Below are 18,198 nucleotides of genomic sequence, written 5' to 3'. Positions count from 1 at the left end.
TATCTTGCCATATATTAAATAGGAAGTCGTTGGAAAACCTAATCACAACATAAGGGCAGCCTCTGAAAGCTGGACCTCACTTACCTGAAAACTGAAGAACCAGGTCAATAGCTCTTTTTCTGAAACAACTTGAGATTATGTGGTTGGAGTATAAATCCCCACTGAAGACCATTTTTTCGCAGTCTTTAATAGGCTGAACTGAATTGACAGCAAAAATGACCAAAAAGGGCTAGACTGAACTATCATAAGATTTACTTTGTATAGGTATTATATGTTTTATACAAAAAACATTGAATCTGTTTGGCCATAAACATTGTAGGATTGTGTACCATCTTCTTCAGTACAAGGATGAAGAGGATTGTACTCTAAGGCCAGGTCCAGCAGCTGAGGTTGCAGCATCCCTTTTCCTTGTCCCACACACCCCCTGAGTTACAGGCTTGCATGTCTTGCTGGAGGGAGACCTGTGGTTACTGCTCTTAACCTGTGTATTACTGGAATTAATGTTTCAAGCAGATATAACTGGGATTCCCTTTTCAACAGACAGTGTTTTACCTTATATGGAGAAAATTAAATTATTGACAGCTCTTCATCTCAGAACTCATAATAACCCTATAATGAGCACAGTCATTATGCTTCAGGTTAACACTGCAGCAGTGTTATATAAGGAATGGAACTTGACAGTTTTCCGGGGGAAATAATTATATATATTATAAATATCATATATATATATATATATAAATATATCAAAGATAGTGGCCTAACCAAGGTCTCAGATGACATAATACAAATTGGGTTATATAATTCATTTTATGGTCAATAAGCCTTTCTTCTGAGCCTCATGCTGGAAAACGTAATGCTTGTCTGTTTGTATCAGAGTTTACAGCTCTTTCCCTAATATAGAAATTGCTTGTGCCATGCTATTGTAATCAGTTTTCAGCTTCTCATACTGGCACTAGGCATAGGCAGTCCCAGCACTGGTGTCCTCTGTTTGTTGAAACAGTGAAAAACTAGGAAACCCAGACCTTCCATGTGTTGATTCTGAAAACAAGTTGGATGAGCCTCATATTGCAGCCCTTTGAAGTAACAGTGGAGCAGAGCTGTTCAGATGTGCTCTGCCAATTTTTGTGTCTGAACAGAGGAAAATAAGTCCCCTCTTCACGTGTCTTTAGCACTTTAGGCATGTATTTTCATTGAGATAATGGACTTGTTTTATGCTACAGGCAGATAATTGATTTTAAGTCCCAGATATGTGATACAACAATACGCCAAATGAATGCTGATTTTTAAATCCACAGTTGGGGAAATTGCATTTTCTCAGGTATCAGAACCAGCACAGGTGTTCTGTCACAGATGGAGAGCTTGACCACCCCAGACTGTCTTTATGCTCAGACATCACTCAGAGGGATCTGTGTTAGGCACTGGCAGAGGTGGGACAGGTGGATGTCTGGTGGCACGTGCCTTGCATACACAGCGTGTGGCTCCAGGCAGCTCAGCCAAAGACTCTCTGTAAGCACGAGGAGGTCACCAGCTTCTCCTGTGCTCCTGGACCTCCTCTGTGTTGGGAGCACTGGTGTGTCACATAGATCAGGTGAAGGGTGTTACTTAAAAATCAAAATATATGGGCCATGACTGCAGATCAGGCATATCAGAAGTAGTTTTTAGGTTCCTGCTACTTGAATTTAGTATGGCCTCAACAGCCTCCAGATGTTCTCTGCAAATGTTCAGGTAATCTTGGTGCTGATGTGGCTTCATTCTGAGCAATCCCTAATGGGAGTGACATAAGTTTATGGAGGGAGGTAGCGCTCTTGGTTGGTGTTTGGGTGGAAGTTCTCTGGAATTACAGGACACATGCTGAAGAAAAGCAGTATTAAATTCCAGCTATTTAATTAATGTGAGTATTGATCTTGTATGTGGGATTTTCTTGAGGTATCTCTTGGGAGAACAATATTAAATTTGAAAGAACAAATGCCACTAGAAAGCAGGGAGTTGTGCAATGACATATTTTAAACTTCAAGTCTCATAAATTTAAATTCCTAACTAGACTTGGTGCAAATATTTAAAATCCTCTTCAGTCCACAAAATCAAAGAGCCAAAGGGCAACTTGAGTTCACAGGACTCTTCAGGAAGATGGAAAACCCAAAGTCAAGCTGAAAGCATGTTTGAGAGAAGAAATCTAGGTGCATTGGGTCTGGAGACAGCCTAAGTGAGAGCTTTGGGTGCACATATGTATCTGCAAGGGCTGGAATGAATAGGGCATGTTCTTTTCATATGTTGCTGAAGAGAAATTGGGGTGAAATACTCTGGTTAAATTACAGCAGGGAGTACTTTACTCTAGACTGTTCAGTAATGGAAAGGGGTTACTACTATACAACATTTAGGTCAGTGGAGCAAACTGCCATGGGAGGGTGTGGGGTCAGTCACAGCTAGACTGGGTAAGTGACTATTATAGGTGACCTAGGATGACCCTAGGTGGCTTTAGAGGTGGCTTCCATCCTAAATGTTTCTGTGATTTTTGTTCTTTTTGATTCAGCTCTTGTCAGACTGACTTGTTCTTCTACTTGGTATGTGAATTATTACAGCCCTATTGACAAAAAAGCCCTCTGCATGTAAGATAAAAATATGACCAATATTACTTTGCATTTATTGCAGATGTAAAATGCCAAATAATTATTTCATAACTTATGTATTACAATACATAATATAGTGTGTTTGTGGATAATCGCTGTAAATTGGTATTAAAAAGAAAATCTTACAAATATTTAGGCTATATTTAAAGCATTTGTGTTTTTTCCTCAGAATTATACTTTTTTTTTTTTTCACATGGATTTCTCCATATTTTAAAGATAGGAAATGTCTAGCATTTTAGAGAATAATCTCACACAGGAGGTGAGATACAATCTGTGTTCCCATGACCACATGAGCTACATCTGTCCTGCTACAAATCACTGTCGTGGTGCAGGTTTCCAGGGAAGGGTTTAGAGGACTTAGAGATCAGTAAGCTGTGTGTGTTTGTATGGATGTGCATACCCTTAAGTAATGGTGTGATAGTCTTACCCAGCAGTGACTGTAGTCAGTGGCATTTTTAATTGAAGACACAGTTCCTCTATGTTGGGTTATGTTTTCTTTCATGACACTACATTGTTCAAAAGCAGGCTCTGGTGTTAATTAAAATTGGTATATGGGCAAAGATTGACTTTCACCCACAGGAGCAACATGATGGATAGTTAATCACACCTGGCATGGAAGAGCATTTCTCTTTGGTCTCAATCCAGATTCCACTGACTTTTACGATATTTGGATCAAGTTTTCCAATCATGTTGCTGTGATGATCTGCAAACTCACTGAGGACTTCATTGCTCATTGCCAGGACTAGCTGTTATGAAATGGTATGAAAAGCATTGGAACATAGGTGCCAAAACCTACATCTGCCGCTCAACTTAAGAATTTCTTTGACTTTTCAGAATGAAAGAAATGAAGTAGCCCCAGCAAAGTTAATTCTGACTCAATTTACTTATCCTCTTTTAATCACATTTGAAAATGCTGTAGGATTGGTGTATTGGTAAGCAATCCTTAGAGAAGTGGTGAGCAGTGTCCTAAGGTCAGTAGGGATCTGTTTTGTCCTTTTTTTCCCTGCCTTATCACTTTCCTTAACCATTCATTGTATCTGAATTTCTGAGTGATCACTGTGGTTTGTTGAGTCTTTTATTCTTTGTGAGAAGCCTTTAACTTGATTTCTTATGTTTCTGAGTAGTGGCATTATGTTTTCCTGGTAGAAACAATTTTTTGGTCCTTATGTGTTGATTCTGTTATCCAAAAGCATTTTTTGACTCCAGTGTATTTTTCTTGTCTCCTTTCCTGGGGCAGTTTTTCCTTGGTTGGAGCTTCTACAGTCAGAGCGGCCTCTCACAATTTTTCTGATTTTACTAATTTTTGAGCTGGAGCTCATACATAAAATCAAACCTTGAGGGTTTAAGGGTATGAATCCTGGTGAAATTGCCACCTTATACTCCTTAGTCTTTGCTTGCAGCTGCACCAAAGCTCAGCTGAATGCAGCAGAGAAAGCAAAGGTAGCCTAAAAACCTGTTTTTCTATTTCTCTGTTTCCTGGGGCAACCAGGCCTTGAAGATACCATATGGTAATATGAAACATCCTCAGAAACCAGGTTTAGCTAATCCCTGCCAATCTCTTTAAGCCAGGCAGTCTCTTTCTGCCATTTAGTGTGGTGGTATCTGTTTGAGCTGGAACCTAGCTTTGGCATCAAATTCAGTGGAGACTCTGCTCACCTGCATTATCATTTGTGTTCCAAAGATCAGTATTTTTTTTCTTAAAATATATTGCTTTTTAATGAGTTTTCTGGGCATAGTAAAAATAGGCAATTTAGAGAGGGATGAGCTTAGAACACTATTTGGAGTCTGCATTTTATTCTTTTTTGTCTTGATTATCACAAAATTATATTCAAGAGGGGTACTTTGTCTGCAACAACATTCACGAGCTCTGAAAATTCAGGCTAAAACCTGTGTGTCTGCCCTGAAGAAATGAGTCTCCTGTGAAGTACCACATCATAGATGATTCTTATTTGGGGCTTTAAGTTCAGTAGTGTGTCTGGTAAGCTTATTTCTTCAGCTGTTACTTTAGTGATGCAGCAAGTTAAACTTTCCATCTTGCCTTTTCCATAACTCTTCATCTGTGCTTTGGATCTCAACAGTGGACAGGAATTGCAAGGGACTGCACAGGTTAAAGACGACCCTCTGCCCATGGATCATCATTGCTTACAGGCTGGAGATTACTACCCCACCACCCTCCTTGTCAGAAGAGCTGTGGAAGTGCTCTGCTTCTTACGCCAGGCGAAGCCATCTGGGTTGGCTTTGGTTGAAGGTCAGTGAGGGCTCACAGTGAATAAGGTAGAAATGTGAGCCTTCAGCCAGCATGGGACAAGTAGGGACAGAAGGACCTTCAGCTCCAATGCTAGAGCAAGACGTGCTGTCATAGCTCTTAGCCAACAACATTTTCCTTTAAATGAGACGTGCCGGGATAGCTTGGATAGCTACGAGCTTTTGTATCATGTTTTCCTACATGACGCTGAGGAAAAAGTCTTGAAACTCTTATGGAAAAGTATACCAGAACCTGTCTTGTAAGTGTCCTTGCAGGAGCTTTCCACTGGCCTCCAAAACCTAGCCTTTTATCTGAGATTATTCTCCAGGCTGTTGATTACATTTTTCAGAGCTGCAGTTGATGATTGCGTCAGGACTATCAGTTGTTATTTCCAGGTCCTCAATTTTCTTTTCAGCCTCCTGCTGTTTTAATCCCAAACCTTCAAGCTTCCTGTCTATGGAAACCATAGTAGCCTGGAGTAAGTCCAGCCTTCCAGAAATAGGAAGCTATGTATGTTTTAGAAAAAAAAATAGATGATACTGGGTGGCCAATGACTGCAGCTGTAGACATCATCAAACCAAAGGCAGGTAAGCAGGTAAGCCCTTTTAACAGGCTGAAAATCGTGTATGAGTATGCTGCCAGATCTTTTGCTGGTCCTAATTTCTGCTTTCTGTTAAAGTCACTAAACATGAAAATCACAGACAACAGTCTTAAAATCTTAAATCACTTAAATGATTGTGACCAGCAGGTCACACCATATAGCACACCTGGAAAACAACTTTTCACATGGCTCCTGAAAGCTAATAAAATTACTGTAAAAATACATCTTAAATCAGTTGTTTTAATCATCTTGGTGAATTTGGTTGTTTTCTTAAACTACCCACATAATACCAGGCACTTAGTTTGGCATAATTTTCCCTCATGTCTCTGCACATCATGGTCCTCTCTTCTCCATCCTGGGAGAAAGCTGTGCCTGCAGCAGGCAGCAGCACCAGGCCCACTGTCTGCTTCCCCCTTCTTGTGGCTCTGGGAAAGAGTACTTAGCCCAGGTTCAGCCTCACTGGTGGGGACAGGGCCAGGTGGGTGAGCCTTCTACAGAATGGGGGTGGAGCAGGAGCTGGGGTCAGTCATGGGAGTGCTGGAAACTTCTTTTGCTTGTGGAAATACCATAACCTTTCTGATAAGGGCACATGTGGTGAGACATTTTATCTCTGCATTTTTTGCAGAAGTGCATGAGAAGGTAAGATTTCCAATGGGGGCAGAAGCCAGTATTGAAGCCTTTACAAAGGACTTCTTACTCCTTAATCAAATCAAATGAAGACTCCTTACTCTTAATCAAATGAAGAACATGCCTGTTTTATAGATTTTTGCTGTCTCTGTTGTCTTGGCCAGGTATAAAGAGGCATGATCCTTGACTTGATCTCTAGCACACACAAAAGCTCTTCTCACTGTGGATACACTTAGAACAAACCTTTACTTTTACTGAAACACTTTTATTGTGTTGGATGAGGGAAGATGGACCTCAGGAAAAAGCTGTGCCAGCAAATCACATAACTTTGCTGGTACGAACGAGGGCTGTGCTGGGAACACTGTCAGTACAGTGTGCTCGGACAGCTGCACCAGCAGAGCTATCCTATTCTGGATACAGCCTTGTCTTCTGTTCCAGTTTGTCATGCATGATTTATCTTTCTGTCACCTCTTCAGAACCCTAGGCACCTCTCAGCATAAAAAGAAATTAAAACACAATACAGATGAGTCTGCTCTGTATTGGAGTCTTGACCTTTAATATATCAGGTTTTCATATTGCAGCTTTTCCAGCAAATAGGCTGTTCTACAAGAACAGAGGTGCTTTAGTGATCTGCAGAGGTCCTACCTTAGCCATGCTTCAGTTTTATTTGCTCCCACCTACCAGCTCTCAAGCTGCCTGAAATGCCTTTGAGAGGAGATAAGGTTTTCAGATTGCCTACTAGATCATGAGCATGAACTCCAGCAGTCCAGCAAGGCAAAAAAATTATCATTAAAAATCAGAGAAAACAGCCTGGCAACCTAAGCGTTAGAAGGATTGCTTAATGTTTCGTCCTGTTTTGCCAGTTTAATTTTTATCAGCCTTTGGGGTTTATGTTTTTCCTTTTGGCGCTCTCATTACATTTTCCTTCCCTTATTAAAGAAAGTGTTTGCACCTTACTCTGTGTCTGCATTCCTCGTGAACAGACCGGTACATTGCTCCAACAGCAGCTTTGCAGTCAGACCCCTTAGATCAATAAACCATCTTAGTTGTTGAGTAAACCAGATCTGAATTTTAAAGATTCACAGTCACACTTGAAATACCTGATGTAAATTCTAAGAGGCATCTGATGAATTGCTGTACATTGCAGTCATAAAGCTCTGCCAGTGTTACCTTTTGACCAGATCACTCTTCGATTGGGTTTCGGTCTCATGTTTTTCTCTGCAACTATTCATGGTGTTGGTGTTCGTTTTTTTCTCCAAGAGACAGACAACTATGTCTTTAGAGAAACAAAACAACTGTGTCAACAGATGGGAGAGAAAATTCTGTGTCTGAAATAGTGCTAGGAATAAACCATGTTAAAAATAGGTAGTCTTGCCACAAGTGTTTCTTTGGCCAATGTGGAAATCCTTCTTTCCCATACTTGCATGTTATCAAAACTGTACTAAAATCCTGCTAGAAAAGCTGCCAAACAAACCTACAAAAACACTGCTACAACAATAACTACCCTTTTCCTGCCTAATTGTAAGAGTCATGCTAGTAAAGGAGAAAGACTAAGGAAGTAGTGCTACCATGGGAGAGCTCTGAAGAGTGCCAGGGACTGACCCTTGGCCAGCAGCAACTAAAACACAGCTCTTTCACTTGTGGCTATAGATTTTATTGATGTGACCTTCCTCTCCCCTCCCAACAGTCCTAGCACAACACTGGAGGGTTGTCAGAATTTTGCTCTTTCTTAGAAATGTTTCTGCATTCCTAGGCTTAGAGAAAAATAATTTTCCTGTCCCACAAAATACCTGGGGAAAACCCACAGCAATTCAGCTGACAAGCTGGGGTTTTTTATAAGAAAACTCTTTTCCTCTCCAAAACTGGAAAGTAAACTGAACTACTCTTAAATGTGACTGTTACCAGCAGAATTACAGCCGCAGTTTAGACTTTGCATTTCTGCTTTCCATCTCTTGTCTCACTTACTTTTGCTGTTTGTCTCCTTGCTTTCAATTGTCTCCTCTGTGTCTCAATTTATCCAATTTTTGTGGCCAACCAGCCAGTTCAGCATTATCACTGTCCTAATGGCTGTAAAGAGGACAGAGAAGCCCTTCACTAAATGAGTTTTTTTCCACAATGTCTCTGTGCTTTCTTTAGTCCATTTGTGTTCATGCTTGGTGATCCATGTTGTGTCATCTGGGAAGAGAGGTGATGTTTGCATAATGTGTATTTTTCTGGAGTTAATTTCTGAAAACATTTGTACAGTTGGCAGCACCTTTGGGGCAGGGACAGATTGCAATCTCGAACACAGAACAAGTCAGTGCATTGACAGCAGCTGGAGGAGTGGAAGAACAGGTAGAGCCTGGCCCTCAGCACTCCCTTCCCCACATTCCCCACAGCCTTTTTCTACAGGGACTTACTTGGGAGCTTGGCAGAAAGCAGCCTCAGGCAGCAGAGCATAGTTTAGGGCAGCCCCATGGTATTTCTAATTGATTCTGATATTTGCAAAGGTAGATAAGGCTCCTTCATCTGGGGAGAAGGGCAGAGGCAGGCAAATGGTGCAGCCTGCTGCTGGGCATAAATTCCCCATGACTGGTTCCAGCCTTGCTCTTTGCAACAGGCTTTTCCTTTCCCACTTGTCTGCAGTCAGGGAATGCTCCTGGGGATCTGTGCTTGACTGGAAGTCGTCTCTGTTAGATTAATGATGCTTGCAAAGACTGAAAGAAATTTAAAGGAAAATAATAGGTTTCAGATGGTGTGAGAGGCTGCCCTGTTACTTCACTCCATCAAGGGAAGACCCACATTCCTTATCAAAGTAGTGTGTTTACTATCCCCACACTTTCCTTGCTGCCACGTGAGGAAAACGTAAACGAAGAGTTGAAATGCCCGTTATTTTTCACTCTTTTTCCAGTAGATAATTTCCCAATTCACTCTGTGTAAAGGCTCAGCGAGGCTCATCAGCAATGTATGTACAGAATTTCCTATGGTAGCTTCTTACCTCACTTTGCTTGTGTTGACTCCTGCCTCTGTGGTCCCTGCAATCCATAGGTACTATGTATACACATATATATCTATGTCCACTCCAAGGATATGTCCCATGGCCTTTTTAAAATTTGTTTTTGCTTAACTGATTTATGGATGAGTTAAAAAGACTGGTACTTTACATGCATGAGTGACAGTTCGATTAACAGCTGAATTCTACCTTCTTCCAGCCTAATGAGCTCCAAAGGTAAATCAAGGACATGCAACATCCTCACTCTGTGAAAAACCAATATTCAAAAAGATGCACACTACCTATTCACTTTTGACTTGAGCACATGCTTTGCTTTGCTGAATTGACTTCACTGATTAGAGATGGAATTAAGTGACTTGCTTAAATGACTTGCTTAGCTGTGAATGAGGTTATGAAGTGACTTGCATAATTTCTCTGCTGGAGCTCTTCTCCCAAATCAGTGAGAGTAGGCTCAGGCCACAGGGACAGAGAGGGATGCAGTTGTAATGGGCAGGATAAGTCAATTAAGGATTATGCCCTTTGTATTGTAAAATGATGTTTTGCTTTTTCATTACTGCCAGTTTCAAATTATGATTGTGCACTGTGGTCAAGTGAATATGGTTTCATGAGGCAAATATAGCAAAATATTTTTGAGTCAGCTATAGGAATACAGCTAAGAGTTCTTGTGTAGCTGTGTCCAAGCTAACTGCTGTTGCACTGCCTTGTTTTTCAGACTCTTTCATTCTTGTGTTGGACACAAAAATCATTAGAAAACATTCACTGGCAGCATTTAATAGCATATATTTAGAACGTAAAATAAAGAAGCGAGACATTAGTGATGCACCATAATCTATTAGTAATTTGTTTAACTCCACTCCTCCACACATGCAAGAGAATAAAATAGAAGTTATTCAGATAACATTGATATTTAAAAAATCTTCACATTTATGATTATGCTGGCTTTTTTTTCTTTAAAACACCACCTATTTTTCTTTTTCTGAGAGTCAATGGTGAATGCAAAATGTGAAAAATTGCAAACAAAACTAAGGAGAAGTTCAAGTTAGCTGTGGAGCCAAAAGTGTGATTCAGTAGCTGAAAATATCTCTGCACTTCATGCATCAAACTCAAACACTGTGCTTTGGCAACGCCCCCTGGATTAGAAGCGGAGTTTGAGGTCATTCCTCCTCCAGCCTGCCATGTATGGAGAGAGCCCACGCTCCGCTCATGACAAATTACTGAGCAGAGTGACATCAGTGCAGAGGGCTCTTGCCTCACTGAGGAGAACCAAAGTCTTCACTGCTGCCTTTCTCTTGGTAGCCTTAAGACCGGAATGGAGCGACTGGGAGAGAGGACACTTGAAACAGTTCCTCTCCAGATGTGGCAATAACAAGGGATAGTGAGGTAGTTTCCTTGTAAGAGGTCACATGATGTCCAGCAGAAGTGCTATGAAGGTGTGTGCTCATAGATGGTTTGGTGGCCCGTTCAGATTTTCAAGACAAATGATCAGCTGCCAGTGATGGTGTTACACTGAACAACCTGAAACAAGAGTTGTGTAATCCTGTGCTTTACAAGCTGTCTCTGCAACTGTCTGAGACTCAGCTGATCTCAGCTTTAGACTGATCCGGTCTAAATTCAGAGTGCCTTGAGTGAAGTCTATACATTTAATTAACACCAGACTTACTGAGCTCTTAGTTTAATTTCATAGGGAACCTTGTCTTAGATTTTGCAGGTAACAACCAAAACACTGTAAACTGACCCTAAGTCCTTAGATTTTTTTCCTTGCTGGCAAAACTCTCTTGCTCACAGAAATCCCACTTCCCTCCTGTTATCCTGCATGGCTGACGCAGTTGCCAGCTTCTCAGGGACAAGTTAGCTTTCACCTACTGCTGAGATTCAGCGCTATGGCTGTTACTCTGCCATGGGCTTCATGTTGCAATGGTCTTTCCATGGAGATGGAGATAGTTTTGACAGCTCAAGTGATTTCCATGGTCTAGTGGGATACTTGCCATATTGTAGCCTACCTGCTTAGTGGCCTTAATGTCTGCTTAGTACCTCTGCCTCAGTTCCTTCATTGTGCACCTGGCTGCATTGGTTTTCCCCAATGCATGGGTGTCGTAGCAGGGTAGTCATTCAAAGAGAGAATGGAAGCCAAGGCCACTCGGTGTGGGAGGTTCCTCGTGATGATTTTGCCAAAGTCTGTTGTGCCAAAGAGCATGTTTGGATCCCATAGAGCATGAGCTTTACCTAAAATCCTATCTTGGGCTTGGCTGAGATCTGATGTTTTCATTTTCCCTGCCTACTCTCGGAGGATCGCCAGATGTACTCCCATCTTCCTGCCAGCTGCCTGCACAAACAGCCCTCTTGGCAGCAGCAGGCTAGGCAAAGGGGTTGAGCAATGTGTGTTTGAGGACACTGTGTCAATTGTCAGCTTGACCATTGTCTAAAAGCATCAGGCCTGGTTAGTGAGGGTGTTGGTCTCAGCTGGCAGTGTCTAAACCGTTATTTGCAGTGAGGTTAAATGGACCTATACTTAGGGGGATGTGCTCTTGCTAATTTAGCTCCTGGCGGAAGTGAAAAAAAGTAACCCAAAATCATAGTTTCAGTGGCAGCAGCTAAATAAGCTCTTGTGCAGATTGGGGTCTGAAGGTAAAGGAGATAACATAGGGAGGCTCCCAAGAAGAAATTAGGTTCTTGGTTTTTATAAAGGGAATTAACTATGTGTAAAGTAGACAAAGTTCATAGATGTTCCTTTTAGTTAAATTTTGTTTGGATTGCAGAACCTGAGAGACAATAAAACCAGCTCCACTAGCACACATGCATTAGTAAATATGTCTGGTTTTATTTATATCATATGTACAAATATGCACATATGGATATATACATATATTTATGTAGATAAACACATATATATGCACACAAATTTATGCATGTACAAATTTGAACAAACTGAAATTTTACAAAGATTTCTTTGTGCTCTTTGCATTGAGATCTGCAACGCGGTGTTAGCAGGATACCAAAATGAAGAAAAGCTGTCTATAAAAAAATTTAAATGGGCTATCACACTCCTATTGAGAAAATCGTGGAAAACAAAAGAAGCATCTATACTGAAAAATAAAGCAAGCTTCAAATCTCTTGCTGTTTTAATAATGAAGACAAAAATGTTTGCAGCATAGCAAAATTTGATTCAAAAAATGAATTATATACCTTTTACTTTGGAAGTAGTTCAAGATTTGATCCGTTAATTTTATCTAATTGGCAGCATATTATCTAACAGGCAAACATATTTGTGCAGTATCAGGAGCTACCAGAATGACCTGGAATTAAGAGGGCAAAGGTAGAGTTGCTTAAAGTATTTTAATTCATCTATTCAAAGATGATTTGTGTGACCATATTAAGAACACCAGTAAACTAATGGGAATGATTTTCTTCCACTTTTTCCAAATTAAATTGCATATGGTATGATTGCATTTGATCAAGGCATGAACATCATTTCACAGATGATTGTCTTCTGGCATTGATCATATGAAGTCAATTTAAAGTATTACACTGCTTTTACCTTCCTTCTCTTCCTCAGAAGACTTTTTTGCTTCTAGCTGCCATAGCTATCAAATTGTGTGTATAATAAATTGTGTTTTGTTTAGAGAGCGATAACTGTAAAATATTGCCCATTTGGAGAAGAAGTGCTGCAATTGAGATTGATGCCTGGAACTTAATGTATTGTAGCTGCAATCAAACAAATTTTAGACTTCTTATTTCTCCCATAACAGATGATAATTCACAGAGTTCTATGGACCTTCTGTGTTTGAAAAGGAAAAAAAAAAGCAAAAAGAGAAAAATGAGAAAATTTAAAAAATTAAAATATTAGAAAATCCACTCTGACTGACTTCACACTCTATACATATTACAGAAGTTTTTGTGGTCAGTTCATTGCATTAAGTAAGAAAACATCTATAAAGAGGGAACTCATGCAAGATGGCTTGGAACGGGAGACTTGCAAATAGCCCCACTGCTTTGAGTTACCTGCCATGAATTCAAGTTGATGGCTGATGCACTGCAGAAGTGTGCACATTTTTCTACCCATATTGCCTAGCTCTTCTTTAGTACAAATTATTCTGTATAATCCTAAAACCTGGCTACAACTTAATGGTATCTTACAGACCTAGTCAAAGTGAGGCTTTAGGTAAATTCCCAAATCATGGTAAGTTACAGACTGTGCTGGAATGCTATCTGCTGCAAGCCAGTTAAGGAGTAACATGGGCATGGCTTTATTAGCCCTTCGTAGTCTTGAAGTAATTTCACCTGTTTGCTGTACTATTTCAGAATCTTTGAATAACTAGCAGTAAAATACTATCCAGTTGCTTTCCAAAAATTTTAGTTTCTGAATAAAATACACATGAGATTTCTGACTTTTTTTTTTTTTTTGCTTAGGAAGGTGCACAGGAATCTCCCTGTCAACCCCCTACCCTCAAATGACCTTACAGTGTCAGTTTAACAAATATATATGAAGTGATATAAAGCAAAGATCTTGCTGTCGATCCATGACATTACTTAATTCTTATGGTCAGATGATGCTGATGTCTCTGTTACATTTTTGTGTCACCACTGAAGGTGTAGTTTTATGACTAGAAAATAGTTGGAGGGGTTGCCAAGGTTGCCAGGAGTCTTTCAAAAGCAGATGGTGTAAGTCCTTATCAGAGCACCTCTGTCTGTGTTTCCAGGTCCTGTGTAAAAGGCTATTCCCAGAGTGTTTGAGAGGCAAAGTTCAAACTGAAAAAGCTCTTCCGAACAGTAAGACATGCTGTGATTTTCAAACTCTCATTTCCCTTTTGATGAGCTTGTCTATTCATAGTCCCAACAGCTGTCAAACAACTGCAGAAGAGATTAGGAGAGTCATGACCAGGTGTGACCAAACAGAATCACAGAATCGTTTAGGTTGGAAGTCCAGCTGTTAACTCACCTCTGCCAACTCCATGACTAAGCCTCGTCCCCAAATGCCACATCTGCACATCTTTTAAATACCTCTAGGGATGGTGACTCAACCACTGCCCTGGGCAGCCTGTTTCAAGGCTTGACAACTCTTTCTGCAGAGAAGTTTTTTCCTAATATCCAATCTAAACCTCCTTTGATGCAACTTGAAGTAATTTGCTTTTGCCCAATAATTTGTTAGTTGTAAGAAGAGACCTAACAATTTATAAACACTAGAAAATGCTCAGCAGTGGTGATTGCATTGCTGTCTTTGGTGGGCAGGCATTGGAGGGCATGCTCGTTTTCTTCTGCAGCAAAGGAACGAAGGATCGCTCAAATTTTTACTAATGTGGTGATAAAAACAAAAGTTCCTGGTTTTACAGTCCAAACAACAACTCTTGAGCTTTAGTTAGGCAGCAAAATCCTGTTTGTGGACACATGAGTTATCTGGGCTTGTTAGAGACTCTGCAGAGTGGCTGTTCCTTCAGACCATGTCCTCTTTGCTAGAACCAGTGCTGTTATGAGATGCTGAGTTAGTAAAGAGATGCGCTAGTACTGTAGGACAAAACCCTGCTGTCCTTAACCAGGTCTTGGTTTGGAGAATATTTTCCTCCTTGTAAGTAATGATTAAGTTTCTTAAATACTCAGAAACTGATCCAGCCTGAATGAATGGATCAGATGCTAGAGCATTCTTTGAGGAACCATGTTGAAGACGGTGAGGTTACCATAGCAAGAGGGAAGACATTGGATCCCATCAGTTTTGAGCTAAAGTAAGTTAGGGCAAAATGGAATATAGTGTTCCTCATGGATTTCAATTTAAACCCTCTCTATGAAGCTGGAGCAGCAGAAGTGTGATTTTGTTCTATAAATGACATCTTTTACTTATGGCTTTATTCTCTTTTCTTGAAAGTCTCCTCTGCTTCTGCCAGGGTGCCATAGAGAGGACTGAGTATAAATGAGAATAAAACCCCTTGTCTTTATGTTGCAGATAGGATAAACAAGTTCATGATGCATATTAATTAGAAATAACTGTGCAAGTGTAGCCAGCAGCACTAAAACCACTTCAGCCTGTGAAAGTACAAGGAGATCTGCTTTAGGGCTGGAAGGTATCCATGCCACACTGGGGGAAGGAGGCCACAATCCAGACTACTCCTAGATCCTACTGAAGGATGGGAGAATAAGGACTCATGACTTCTTTATTGCTTTATTTTGCTTTTTTGCGTGGGACATTTTTCAGGTCAATTGTAAAAGTAGCGATTGAAGTATTGGCCCTGCTAAGTACAGAGTTTTGCCCTTGAGTAGTGCCAAGGTTTCACCAACAGATTAAAACCATATTAGGCCCTGTCTGTTCAAAGGTTCAAAAATGGTTCCTGGCTTCACACCCAGATCATTTCCTAGAAAGCTGTAGATTGGTGTGATAAAGTGCCAGGGGCTGCAGCCAGAGCATGTGTTTGTTATTTTATATACTCAGATGCCTGTACAGACTGCTGTTGATATTGCTGGTCAATAACACATTATCATTTACTATTTGTTTTTGTTGCTGGTAGCAAACATTGCAGGGAAAAAACAGCATAAGCGTGTCCATTTTATTGCCAGCCAGTTCCAGGCCTGCTTTACCTTTCAGCTTTTGGCCCCCTGTTTGCACTGGTTCACATCTGTGCTCTGCTAGGAGTGGAAGCACCATGTGTTGCCCACCCCACAGAGGACAGGTTCCCTGCTGGAAGCAGAGGGAAGTTTGCTTTGGCTTCAGGGTATGGTATAGTCAGGCCACGGGCACAAATCTGCAAATTAGGTGGGCTAAGTTTGAGATTTTCCTGTCCAAATCCTCTGACATGCTCCTCTACCATGACGTCTAAGGCCTTAAGCATGTACTGAGTATATGCTGTGGTGACTTGATCACCTGAGACTGTAGCCAGCCAGAGCCCAGTGACACAGCCAGGGCAAAAGAGCAGGAGAAGGGGTGACAAGAGCTGCACTTCTTGCTGGGACCCTGTGCATCCCTGGGGTGCTGCCCTGTGCAGAAGCACATCCATCTGGGACACTCACACTTGTTGCCTACCCATCACATTGCCTGGGATCTCACATGTGGGTATTCAGGGATGCAGGGAAGCCTGAAAGAAAGTGCCTTGAGCAAAATGCATGCTGTGGTTGTCTGTGTGTTCACATCAGTCTTTGCAAAATCAGAACAGCCAGGCCCGTTGGAGTATGTTGTTCACTGAATACAAGATCACTGAAGGTTTGTTGCCTGGGCATTAACAAGGTGGGCATTTCAGTCAGCTCTGCTGTGTACAAATTAGATCTGAGTCTCCAGTTCCTGGTGCCTTGTCTGTATGCCCCAGTTAGGGGTATTCAATAACTCACTCCCTGCAAGGTGTAAGCAAAGCAGCCTGTGGCTGACTAATGTGTCTAACACATTAATGAACATATCTCCCGGTGCTCTGTGCCTTGGATGCACATACACTCCTGCACACATGCCTACAGCAGGTCTTTTGTATGCAGAAAGTGCTTTCTTTGTGGTCTTTCCCAGAGTGCTGTCACACGTAAGGAGAAATGTAAGGATTATGACTGTTTTTCACAGTGTATGCTAATAACTTACTTTCTAAAACATACTAGCATCATATGGAAAAGGGAATTCCTAGAGGTGATCTCATTTTAAAAGCGCAGTGCTAAATAGGAAAGAAGCAGGATGAAAGATAATCACATTGTTCTGCTTCAATAACAGGAAAGTATTTGCATTTAATTAAAAATTATGTGCTCTAAAATTAGGATTTGGGCATGATGTTTTCAAAATTGGACAGAAATTAGGCAGAACACTTGGAATGACAAGGCCTAAATGTAAAGATACTACAAAGACAATTCATGGTTTGTGCTTACCTTGCTTTTTGTATATATCATGTTTGAAAATACGCCATTGTATGCACCTACTGGCCTTGTGTGTCTATTGTTTTCACTTTGACATGCATTAGTTGATGTGTATTCTAACCTACAGCAAAGTTGGAAACCAGAGGAGAGCTACTGATTGCCCGTGCCACATTGCTCTGAAGGCAGCAAGGACTGTGACAATCTCTGAAGTTCTTACATGTATTGATGTAGCCAACACCATACAGTCAGTCAGGTTATAAAATCAAACAGCAGGCTGAATTGATCACAGTCTTTAAAAATCTTTAATATTTGTTTTCCAAATAGGTGGAAGAGAGAGAAAACAGCCACATTTGCTGGAGTGGTGAACCAAATTGCTTTGACTGGAACCATTACTCACTTGCACCTTTGATGGGAGCAGCCAGGTAGGAGAGCAAAGGAAGGGTGGTTTTGCAGAGAGGAGGGAGTGGGTCTGAAAGCACAGTTTTTAATTCTGAAAAGGCTTCATGTGGAAGTTACCTACATTTAACTCCTCATTATATGTCCTTTTGTTACAACTGAAAGCAGCTTTTGCCAAAATTAGAGACATGTCTGTTTTGGTGCAGGTTTTTGTTAATTTGGAAGTGATGTCTTTGCTTTGTCCACATATTTGGTTTTCCACTTTCCCTTCTCCTATGCAATTCTTGTATCAAATATCCAGGGACTCCACTTCTTGAACTAAACAAGCAGAAAAGTGTGCTTGTAAAAATACAAGAAGATATGGTGGGTGAGGTTTTTATATCTGAAATGTCTGGGGTTTTTTATTTACTTTGTCCTAAAATATAAGTTGGTGATTTATGCTTGATAATCTTGCCATTTCAAGCACAACAGACAGTACTGTTCAAGGTTTCATTTTTCCTCTAGGTCTTGAACACTTGGGCATGTAGAAACTGCAGTTATAAAAGGGCTAATGTTGTTGTATGCAATAACACCCAAGCTTAAAGTTAGTGGATCCCCAACAGAGGTCTTACTGTGGCATCAGATAGTTCAGAAGACAATTTATCTTGTCAAGAAAAGGTCCATTTTCAGCTACTTATTGCAGCACCATGTTTATTAGGGTTGGTAGTCCCAAGATGGGAAGTTTTCATATTCACAGTCTCAAAAACTGTGCCTGTGTGCAGTACAGGCACAGTTTTTTCTTGTTCTTTTCTTGCTATAGGAGACCTGAAGCACTGAGAAGCTCCTCTTCTCTCATCTTCTCTGTGCAGGCACATCCTTGATGGTCAAAGAATTGTTAGCCCTTAGAGTTTGATAAGACAAGCTT

The 18,198-nt window shown here is 40.8% G+C and overlaps 1 protein-coding gene across 9 annotated transcripts in view; it reads left to right on the top strand.

The window, feature by feature from the left end:
- The window catches only part of HIVEP2 (HIVEP zinc finger 2), a 136,891-nt gene that overhangs the window by 67,576 nt on the left and 51,117 nt on the right, over positions 1 to 18,198 (top strand). For 7 of the 9 annotated variants that reach the window (XM_059841866.1, XM_059841865.1, XM_059841867.1 and 4 more), the window contains one exon: positions 17,223 to 17,320. The exons of the other annotated variants lie outside the window; for them this stretch is intronic. The gene's annotated coding sequence lies outside the window, so the exon portion shown is untranslated. The remainder of the gene's footprint in view (positions 1 to 17,222; positions 17,321 to 18,198) is intronic. 9 annotated transcript variants of the gene reach the window in all.

Source organism: Haemorhous mexicanus, chromosome 3 (assembly GCF_027477595.1).
Source record: "Haemorhous mexicanus isolate bHaeMex1 chromosome 3, bHaeMex1.pri, whole genome shotgun sequence".
Lineage (NCBI taxonomy): Eukaryota > Metazoa > Chordata > Aves > Passeriformes > Fringillidae > Haemorhous > Haemorhous mexicanus.
The sequence above is the reverse complement of the archived record's forward strand: the minus strand, read 5'-3'. Positions and strand labels throughout refer to the sequence as shown.